The sequence below is a fragment of the Hyla sarda genome, chromosome 13 (assembly GCF_029499605.1).
Source record: "Hyla sarda isolate aHylSar1 chromosome 13, aHylSar1.hap1, whole genome shotgun sequence".
Taxonomy (NCBI): Eukaryota; Metazoa; Chordata; class Amphibia; order Anura; family Hylidae; genus Hyla; species Hyla sarda.
In genome coordinates, this window is record NC_079201.1 from 17,174,126 (window position 1) to 17,185,912 (window position 11,787).

Sequence of the window (11,787 nt, forward strand, 5' to 3'; positions counted from 1 at the left end):
CACGACGCCGTATGGAGAACCTCTGCCTGTACTGTGCTAGTACCGAACACTTCCTGAGAGATTGTCCTATCCGTCCTCCCCGCCTGGAAAGACGTACGCTGACTCCGCACAAAGGTGAGACAGTCCTTGATGTCTACTCTGCTTCTCCACGTCTTACTGTGCCTGTGCGGATGTCTGCCTCTGCCTTCTCCTTCTCTACAGTGGCCTTCTTGGACTCTGGATCTGCAGGAAATTTTATTTTGGCCTCTCTCGTCAACAGGTTCAACATCCCGGTGACCAGTCTCGCCAGACCCCTCTACATCAATTGTATAAATAATGAAAGATTGGACTGTACCATACGTTTCCGCACGGAGCCCCTTCTTATGAGCATCGGATCTCATCATGAGAGGATTGAACTTTTGGTCCTCCCCAATTGCACCTCGGAAATTCTCCTTGGACTTCCCTGGCTTCAACTTCATTCCCCTACCCTGGATTGGTCCACTGGGGAGATCAAGAGTTGGGGGTCCTCTTGTTCCAAGAACTGTTTAAAACCGGTTCCCAGTAACCCTTGCCGTAACTCTGTGGTTCCTCCAGTAACCGGTCTCCCTAAGGCCTATATGGACTTCGCGGATGTTTTCTGCAAAAAACAAGCTGAGACTCTACCTCCTCACAGGCCTTATGATTGCCCTATCGACCTCCTCCCGGGCACTACTCCACCCCGGGGCAGAATTTATCCTCTCTCTGCCCCAGAGACTCTTGCCATGTCCGAATACGTCCAGGAGAATCTAAAGAAGGGCTTTATCCGTAAATCCTCCTCTCCTGCCGGAGCCGGATTTTTCTTTGTGTCCAAAAAAGATGGCTCCCTACGTCCTTGCATTGACTACCGCGGTCTTAATAAAATCACGGTTAAGAACCGCTACCCCTTACCCCTCATCTCTGAACTCTTTGATCGCCTCCAAGGTGCCCACATCTTCACTAAATTGGACTTAAGAGGCGCCTATAACCTCATCCGCATCAGAGAGGGGGACGAGTGGAAAACGGCATTTAACACCAGAGATGGACACTTTGAGTATCTGGTCATGCCCTTTGGACTGTGCAACGCCCCTGCCGTCTTCCAAGACTTTGTCAATGAAATTTTTCGTGATCTGTTATACTCCTGTGTTGTTGTATATCTGGACGATATCCTAATTTTTTCTGCCAATCTAGAAGAACACCGCCAGCATGTCCGTATGGTTCTTCAGAGACTTCGTGACAACCAACTCTATGCCAAAATTGAGAAATGTCTGTTTGAATGCCAATCTCTTCCTTTTATAGGATATTTGGTCTCTGGCCAGGGACTACAGATGGATCCAGACAAACTCTCTGCCGTCTTAGATTGGCCACGCCCCTCCGGACTCCGTGCTATCCAACGCTTTTTGGGGTTCGCCAATTATTACAGGCAATTTATTCCACATTTTTCTACCATTGTGGCTCCTATCGTGGCTTTAACCAAAAAAAATGCTGATCCCAAGTCCTGGCCTCCTCAAGCAGAAGACGCCTTTAAACGACTCAAGTCTGCCTTTTCTTCGGCTCCCGTCCTCTCCAGACCTGACCCTTCCAAACCCTTCCTATTGGAGGTTGATGCCTCCTCAGTGGGAGCTGGAGCTGTTCTTCTACAAAAAAATTCTTCCGGGCATGCTGTCACTTGTGGTTTTTTCTCTAGGACCTTCTCTCCAGCGGAGAGGAACTACTCCATCGGGGATCGAGAGCTTCTAGCCATTAAATTAGCACTTGAGGAATGGAGGCATCTGCTGGAGGGATCAAGTTCTCCTGTTATTATCTACACCGACCACAAGAACCTCTCCTACCTCCAGTCTGCCCAACGGCTGAATCCTCGCCAGGCCCGGTGGTCTCTGTTCTTTGCCCGATTTAATTTTGAGATTCACTTTCGTCCTGCCGATAAGAACATTAGGGCCGATGCTCTCTCTCGTTCCTCGGATGCCTCAGAAGTTGAACTCTCTCCGCAACACATCATTCCACCTGACTGCCTGATCTCCACTTCTCCTGCCTCCATCAGGCAGACTCCTCCAGGAAAGACCTTTGTTTCTCCTCGCCAACGCCTCGGAATCCTCAAATGGGGTCACTCCTCCCATCTCGCAGGTCATGCGGGTATCAAGAAATCTGTGCAACTCATCTCCCGCTTCTATTGGTGGCCGACTCTGGAGACGGATGTTGTGGACTTTGTGCGAGCCTGCACTATCTGTGCCCGGGATAAGACTCCTCGCCAGAAGCCCGCTGGTTTTCTTCATCCTCTGCCTGTCCCCGAACAGCCTTGGTCTCTGATTGGTATGGATTTTATTACTGATTTACCCCCTTCCCGTGGCAACACTGTTATTTGGGTGGTCGTTGATCGATTCTCCAAAATGGCACATTTCATCCCTCTTCCTGGTCTTCCTTCTGCGCCTCAGTTGGCTAAACAATTTTTTGTACACATTTTTCGTCTTCACGGGTTGCCTACGCAGATTGTCTCGGATAGAGGCGTCCAATTCGTGTCTAAATTCTGGAGGGCTCTCTGTAAACAACTCAAGATTAAATAAAATTTTTCTTCTGCATATCATCCCCAGTCCAATGGACAAGTAGAAAGGATTAACCAGATCTTGGGTGATTATTTGCGACATTTTGTTTCCTCCCGCCAGGATGACTGGGCAGATCTCCTCCCATGGGCCGAATTCTCGTATAACTTCAGGGTCTCTGAGTCTTCCTCCAAATCCCCATTTTTCGTGGTGTACGGCCGTCACCCTCTTCCCCCCCTCCCTACTCCCTTGCCCTTTGGTCTGCCCGCTGTGGATGAAATTTCTCGTGACCTTTCCATCATATGGAGAGAGACCCAAAATTCTCTCTTACAGGCTTCATCACGCATGAAGAAGTTCGCGGATAAGAAAAGAAGAGCTCCCCCCGTTTTTTCCCCTGGAGACAAGGTATGGCTCTCCGCTAAATATGTCCGCTTCCGTGTCCCTAGCTACAAGTTGGGACCACGCTATCTTGGTCCTTTCAAAATTTTGTGTCAAATTAATCCTGTCTCTTATAAACTTCTTCTTCCTCCCTCTCTTCGTATCCCTAATGCCTTTCACGTCTCTCTTCTCAAACCACTCATCCTCAACCGTTTTTCTCCCAAATCTGTTCCTCCCACTCCTGTTTCCGGCTCCTCGGACATCTTCTCGGTCAAAGAAATTTTAGCTGCCAAAAAGGTCAGAGGGAGAAATTTTTTTTTAGTGGACTGGGAGGGTTGTGGTCCTGAAGAGAGATCCTGGGAACCTGAGGACAACATCCTAGACAAAAGTCTGCTCCTCAGGTTCTCAGGCTCTAAGAAGAGGGGGAGACCCAAGGGGGGGGTACTGTTACGCCGAGCGCTCCGGGTCCCCGCTCCTCCCCGGAGCGCTCGCTTCACTCTCCCCGCGGCAGCGCTCCGGTCACGTCCTCTGACCCGGGGCGCTGCGATTCCGCTGCCAGCCGGGATGCGATTCGCGATGCGGGTTGCGCCCGCTCGCGATGCGCACCCCGGCTCCCCTACCTGACTCGCTCTCCGTCTGTTCTGTCCCGGCGCGCGCGGCCCCGCTCCCTAGGGCGCGCGCGCGCCGGGTCTCTGCGTTTTAAAGGGCCACTGCGCCGCTGATTGGCGCAGTGGTTCCAATCAGTGTGTTCACCTGTGCACTTCCCTATATCACCTCACTTCCCCTGCACTCCCTTGCCGGATCTTGTTGCCTTAGTGCCAGTGAAAGCGTTCCTTGTGTGTTCCTTGCCTGTGTTTCCAGACCTTCTGCCGTTGCCCCTGACTACGATCCTTGCTGCCTGCCCCGACCTTCTGCTACGTCCGACCTTGCTTTTGCCTACTCCCTTGTACCGCGCCTATCTTCAGCAGCCAGAGAGGTGAGCCGTTGCTAGTGGATACGACCTGGTCACTACCGCCGCAGCAAGACCATCCCGCTTTGCGGCAGGCTCTGGTGAAAACCAGTAGTGGCTTAGAACCGGTCCACTAGCACGGTCCACGCCAATCCCTCTCTGGCACAGAGGATCCACTACCTGCCAGCCGGCATCGTGACAATTGCCTCTTGAATGTAATCCCCTCTCCCCTTCTCTTTACTCATCATCATTATCAGCAGTTTATTGCTTAAACCAGGGCTGCTTTTGGAATATAAGCTTTTTACCTAGGGTATTCTTGCAACACTTATTGATTTCCTAATTAAATTTTTTATGCAAGGACAAAGGATTGACCAACATGCTCACATCAGTATGTGCCACTTAAGAAGCAGATACTACAGCGACAAAGGAGTCAGAAATCCTTTTTTTTTTTTTTTTTTTTTTGAAAGGGCATATCGGCAAATATTCATTTTTTGACCTAGGTTTCCACTTTAATTTATCTTCTTACATTTTGTGAAATAAATTTCTCTTAATGTTCTTCAACTATTTCAGTCTTTCTGAATTGTGGGGAAATTAAAAACCAGATTAAAAGAGAAATAAAGCGAACAAACCAACAAAAAGCTTTATCTTAACCACAGAATCAAATGTTCAATTTGCAGTTTGTTCAGTTCATTATTTTCTATCTGAAATGTAAAGAAGATGATAATAGAACTTTGATATAAAGCCCATTGTCACAGAGTAACTATTTAGCATTGTGACTGGGCAGTTTAGTTGTGTCTGATGTAGAACAGTCTGAGCCCTGGCAGTAAACTTCCCACTGACAACTTTGAAGTCAGTATTACTGCGAGTATTGCCCTTTATATCAAAGTCTGATTAATGTCTGCTTTGTATGTGTGATATGAAGCAGTGACTGTATTGATAAGTGTGTTATTTGGATGCCTTCTAATTTTGCCATATAGATGATTAAAATATTCAGTAGACTCATTGCAAAGCCAAAACTAACCACTATCGCAGCCTTCGATTTAGTTTAGAACTGAACTGAGTACAGTGGTGCCTGGTCTTCTTACCTGAACTTTGTGGAAGAAGAAAACCAACACGTCCTCATATGCCGTATCCGGTTCTCATATCCCGACCTCATATCCTGTCCTCATTTCCCAACCTCATATCTCATCCTCATATCCCGACCTCATATCTCGTCCTCATCAGAGGCGGCTTTAGACTATGTGAGATTTATCAAAACCTGTCCAGAGGAAAAGTTGCTGAGTTGCCCATAGAAACCAATCAGATCGCTTCTTTCACTTTTCAGAGGCCTTTTCAAAAACAAAAGGAGCGATCTGATTGCTGTTGTCCTCTGGGCGGTTTTGATAAATCTCCCACCATGAGAAATAATCGACCCACACCATGATTACTACCATTATCTCCATATAGTAACGGAATAATATCACCATACTGATACTGAATAACACCCCTATACACAGACCAGTATCACCACTATACATGGGATAAATAATTTCACCACACCATGACCACTACCATAACCTTCATATTTTGAAGGGATAATACTATTATACTGATACTGAATCACACCACTACCACTATACACAGACCAGTATAACCAGTAACATCACTATACACATACTAGTATCACCAGCAACACCTCTAAACAAGGGACAAATAATTGTACCACTCCATGACTACACATATCCCCACATAGTAACAGGATAATACTACCGTACTGATACTGAATAAACCACTGTACACAGATATCGGCTCTACACAGGCTCTGCAGGCCATATTAGTGACTACATACAGTTACATCAGGTGATGTCTTCTCTAATTGGGGTTGTTCACTTTACCTTTTCTTCTCCATCCGGCCCAGACCGTCATGATGATTTCTTCCAGCCACAACTCGTCTCCACAGAACCTGCCAGACAAACATTTTAGACTCTTTAGTTTATCAGCACTTATATCTCCAGAAAGTTGTACAGATTTTTAAATTACTTCTATTAAAGTCTTAATCCTTCCAGTACTTATCAGCTGCTGTATGCTCCACAGATAGTTGTGTAATTCTTTTCTGTCTGACCACAGTGCTCTCTGCTGACACCTCTGTCCATGTCAGGAACTGTCCAGAGCAGGAGAGGTTTGCTATGGGGATTTGCTCCTACACTGGACAGTTTCTGGCAAAGACAGAGGTGTCAGCAGAGAGCACTGTGGTCAGACAGAAAATAATTACACAACTATCTTTGGAGCATACAGCAGCTGATAAGTACTGGAAGGATTAAGATTTTTCAATAGATATAATTTACAAATCTGTCTAACTTTCTGAAGCCAGTTGACATGAAAAAAATGTGTACCCCTTTAAAGCATGCCAATGTATTATGCACACATGCTTATTTTCAGTAAAGCTGCATTCACACACTAGATCCTCTGTAGATTTTACAAGGCAATCGCTTTATTCACATGCCAATAACAATACATAAGAATTGCCTTGTAAAATCTGCAGTTGCTATACAAATCCACATAACAAATCCACGTTTTGATGAGACCCTTCTCTTGTGGATTTTGGTGTGGAAACATTGTAAATGTGCATATAATATCCACCATGTGTGAACAGACCAATACCAAAGCAGCAAAGTGCATGAGATTTAACAAAATCTCAACTACACAGTGTGGTAATAAAATAATAGAAATAATGTGGAAATTGACTTGTGTAAATTTTAAATCCACAGCGTGTTGGTTTTCTTGCTGGTTTTATTGCAGATTTGTCCTATTGACTTCAATTGGAAAATCAAAAGGTTGTGGATCTTGCTGCAGAAATGCTGTGGAATGGATCTGCAGCAGTGTCCACAATTGGGATTTTTAAAACACGCTGCGGGAGATTTATCAAAACCTGTGTAGAGGAAGAGTGGTGCAGTTGCCCATGGCAACCAATCAGCGCTCTAATTTAATTTTTCACAGGCCTCTTTAAAAATGAAAGAAGTGATCCGATTGGTTGCTATGGGCAACTGCACCGATCTTCCTCTACACAGGTTTTGATAAATCTCCCCCGCTGAGCCCATTCATGTGACAAATAACTATCATACAGCACTGTGCATAATAGTCGTTTTTTAAAATTGATGTGTATTTAAAATTCAATGTCTAAACTGTGAAACAAGGCGCCGTTCTCCCCGCCACATATCCCCATTCATATAGTAGGACCCTCCAGATACGTCCCCATTGCAGTAGTCTGCGGTGCGATACCCAGCGTAAAACTATTCTAAGGCGCTGATTCTTGGGCTGAGATGGCTGCTATACAGACTAAATGCGAAGCTCCATCCCATAATGAAGGTGGAAAATTCTGGCATTTAGGTGCCGATTTTTAACTCCTATATTTACGTCCTCCGCCGGCTCCCGCGATATGCCGCGGGGTCACGCGGTGTCCCCGCGTCATATCGGGTCGGTCCCGGCGGCTATCAACGGCCGGGACCCGCGGCTAATACTGGACATCACCGATCGCGGTGATGGCCTGTATTAACCCTTCAGACGCGGGGATCAAAGCTGAACAGCTGACAGGACACCGGGAGGGCCCTTACCTGCCTCCTCGGTGTCCGATCGGCCAATGACTGCTCCGTGCCTGAGATCCAGGAAGGAGCAGTCAAGCGCCGATAATGCTGATCACAGGCGTGTTAATACACGCCAGTGATCAGCATTAGAGATCAGTGTGTGCAGTGTTATAGGTCCCTATGGGACCTATAACACTGCAAAAAAAAGTGTTAATGAAGGTCATTTAACCCCTTCCCTAATAAAAGTTTGAATCACCCCCCTTTTCCCATAAAAAAAATAAAACAGTGCAAATTATTAAAAAAAAAACATATGTGGTATCGCCGCGTGTGTAAATGTCCAAACTATAAAAATATATCATTAATTAAACCGCATGGTCAATAGCGTTCGCGCAAAAAAATTCCAAAGTCCAAAAAAGCGTATTTTTGGTCACTTTTTATACCATTAAAAAATGAATAAAAAGTGATCAAAAAGTCCGATCAAAACAAAAATCATACCGATAAAAACAGATCACGGCGCAAAAAATGAGTCCCCATACCGCCCTGTACGTGGAAAAATAAAAAAGTTATAGGGGTCAGAAGAGGACATTTTTAAACATATACATTTTCCTGCATGTAGTTATGATTTTTTCCAGAAGTGCGACAAAATCAAACCTATATAAGTAGGGTATCATTTTAACCGTATAGACCTACAGAATAATAAGGTGTCATTTTTACCGAAATATGCACTGCGTAGAAACGGAAGCCCCCAAAAGTTACAAAATGGCGTTTTTTTCTTCGATTTTGTCGCACAATGTTTTTTTTTTCCGTTTCGCCGTGAATTTTGGGGTAAAATGACTAATGTCATTACAAAGTAGAATTGGTGACACAAAAAATAAGCCATAATATGGATTTTTTAGGTGGAAAATTGAAAGGGTTATGATTTTTAAAAGGTAAGGAGGAAAAAACGAAAGTGCAAAAACTGAAAAACCCTGAGTCCTTAAGGGGTTAAATACATGTCAATTTGAAAAGTGCTGAATAATAGTCATTTCTCAGAAAATTGACTACTTCATTAGAGGTTCACTATACACATTATATATATATATATATATATATATATATATATATATATATACACCATATCCATGAACACATATACACAATAGGAAGACATACAGATCACACACATATACAGTATATATATCACACTCATATAGTACAATACACATACATATCACACATATATACAGTATATATATATATCACACTCATATAGTACAATACACATACATATCACACACATATACAGTATATATATCACACTCATATAGTACAGTACACATACAGATCACACACATATACAGTATATATATCACACACATATAGTACAATACACATACATATCACACACATATACAGTATATATCACACTCATATAGTACAATACACATACAGATCACACACATATACAGTATATATATCACACTCATATAGTATAATACACATACATATCACACACATATACAGTATATATATCACTCATATAGTACAGTACACATACATATCACACACATATACAGTATATATATCACACACATATACAGTATATATATCACACTCATATAGTACAGTACACATACAGATCACACACATATACAGTATATATATCACACACATATACAGTATATATCACACTCATATAGTACAGTACACATACAGATCACACACATATACAGTATATATATCACACTCATATAGTACATTATATATATCACACACATATACAGTATATATATCATACTCATAAAGTACAGTATATATATATCACACACATATACAGTATATATTTCACACTTATATATATATATAGTACAATACACATACATATCACACACATATACAGTATATATATATATATATCACACACATATACAGTATATATATCATACTCATAAAGTACAGTATATATATATCACACACATATACAGTATATATTTCACACTTATATATATATATAGTACAATACACATACATATCACACACATATACAGTATATATATATATATCACACACATATGCAGTATATATCACACTTATATATATATAGTACAATACACATACATATCACACACAGAGGCCCAGCTTTATCAAACTGTGAGAGGAAAAATAATGATTTCCCCACGAGAACCAATCACAGTTCAGCTTTCACTTTACCTCAGCTCCCTAGCTGAGCTGTGATTGGTTGCTCTGGGAAAATCTCTCTATTTTTTCTCTCACACAGTTTGATAAATCTAGGCTATGCAGTACACAGACATATAGGTATATACCACACATACAGTACACATGCATATAGGTATATACCACACATACAGTACACATACATAATACACACATACATTACACATACATATAGGTATATGCCACACATACAGTACACATACATATAGGTATATACCACACATACAGTACCCATGCATATAGGTATATACCACACATACAGTACCCATGCATATAGGTATATACCACACATACAGTACCCATGCATATAGGTATAACCCACACATACAGTACACATACATATAACACACATAGAGTACACATATATAGGTATATGCCACACATACAGTACACATACATATAGGTATATGCCACACATACAGTACACATACATAATACACACATACAGTACACATACATATAACACACATAGAGTACACATACATATAGGTATAACCCACACATACAGTACACATACATATAGGTATATGCCACACACACAGTACACATACATAATACACACATACAGTACACATACATATAGGTATATGCCACACATACAGTACACATACATATAGGTATATTCCACACATACAGTACACATACATATAGGTATATACCACACATACAGTACAAATACATAATACACACATACATAATACACACATACAGTACACATACATATAGGTATATGCCACACATACAGTACACATACATATAGGTATATTCCACACATACAATACACATACATATAGGTATATACCACACATACAGTACAAATACATAATACACACATACAGTACACATACATATAGGTATATGCCACACATACAGTACCCATACATATAGGTATATTCCACACATACAGTACACATACATATAAGTATATTCTACACATACAGTACACATACATAATACACACATACAGTACACATACATAATACACACATATAGGTATATAGCACACATACAGTAGAGCAGTGTTTTCCAACCAGGGTGCCCCCAGCTGTTGAAAAAGTTCAACTCCGAGCATGGCCGGAAAGCTAAAGGCTAAAGTCTGGGCATGCTGGGAGTTGTAGTTTTGCAACAGCTGGAGGAACCCTGGTTGGGAAACACTGCATTAGAAACACATATGCATGTTATAGTATAGGCTTACATTTTTCCTCTACAGCAGGCCTGCAGACCCCCTCCCCCCCCCACACACATCTCTGCACGATGGTGATTACTACAGGACCCTGGAATCCTATCACTTGGGATGAGAAGCAGGACAGGGTGGAGGGGCTGCTGTGGGAGCAGGACTACTCCTCTACCTCCCCTCACCCCATTACTACACTGGCAGTAAATACACCTGGCACCCCCTGCCCCTCCAAAGAAATGCCACTGCCTGTCACTCCTTACTAGAGGGGCTACAGCAGAATAAAGCACAGGAGGGAGGGGCACTCAAGCTGGACCGAGTGAGTGTACTGCTTCTCATATTCCCCAGCCTCCGCGCTATGGCGCTACAGTCCCTGTGCACTTCTGGACGCAGCACACCAATAACACTGCACCTCTGGGTCTGTATAGGGTCCTATTGGTGCAGCTACAGCTGTAGATAGAGAGGTGGTGAGGGGGCCTGCGGCCCCATTAGCTATGACCCTGCCACTCACATAAGAGGCGAGTTAGGCGGCTGCGAGGAGGCCTTAACTCGCCTAATAGGAGAGCCGCCACTGGTCCTCATATCCCGACCTCATATCCCGACCTCATATCCTGACCTCATATCCCGACCTCATATCCTGACCTCATATCCCATCTTCATATGCCATTCCCCCACACTAACTATTCTCAGCACCTCGGCAGACTGTTTAAAAGTCCTGGGCAATCTCTGCAGCCCAAGAGTAACGCGATCAGGAGATGTAATGGAAGTCCAAAGACTTGCATGGGACTTCAGACAAAGAAACCCTGACCTTCGCAAATGGGTGAGTTAGGGTTGATTTCACCCTACTATATTTTTTTATTTTACATATAAGTAACATGTCTACCAAGTTATATTGAATTATCTCTAGCTGTTTTAACGTTATGCTGGAACATACCTACATATACTGTACACATACCTACATTGAGTTTTATATATATATAT

General features: G+C 42.9%; 1 protein-coding gene across 10 annotated transcripts in view; it reads right to left on the reverse strand.

Moving 5' to 3' along the window:
• The window catches only part of LOC130297468 (uncharacterized), a 308,752-nt gene extending 299,180 nt beyond the window's left edge, over nucleotides 1–9,572 (reverse strand). For 8 of the 10 annotated variants that reach the window (XR_008849541.1, XR_008849542.1, XR_008849533.1 and 5 more), the window contains exons 1-2: nucleotides 9,516–9,551; nucleotides 5,733–5,800 (exon numbers count right to left, since the gene is read on the reverse strand). The gene's annotated coding sequence lies outside the window, so the exon portion shown is untranslated. Of the gene's footprint in view, nucleotides 1–5,732; nucleotides 5,801–9,515 lie in introns of all 10 variants that reach the window. The other 2 variants (XR_008849535.1, XR_008849538.1) reach the window with 1 other exon arrangement.
• Between the last annotated feature and the right edge of the window lie 2,215 nt (nucleotides 9,573–11,787).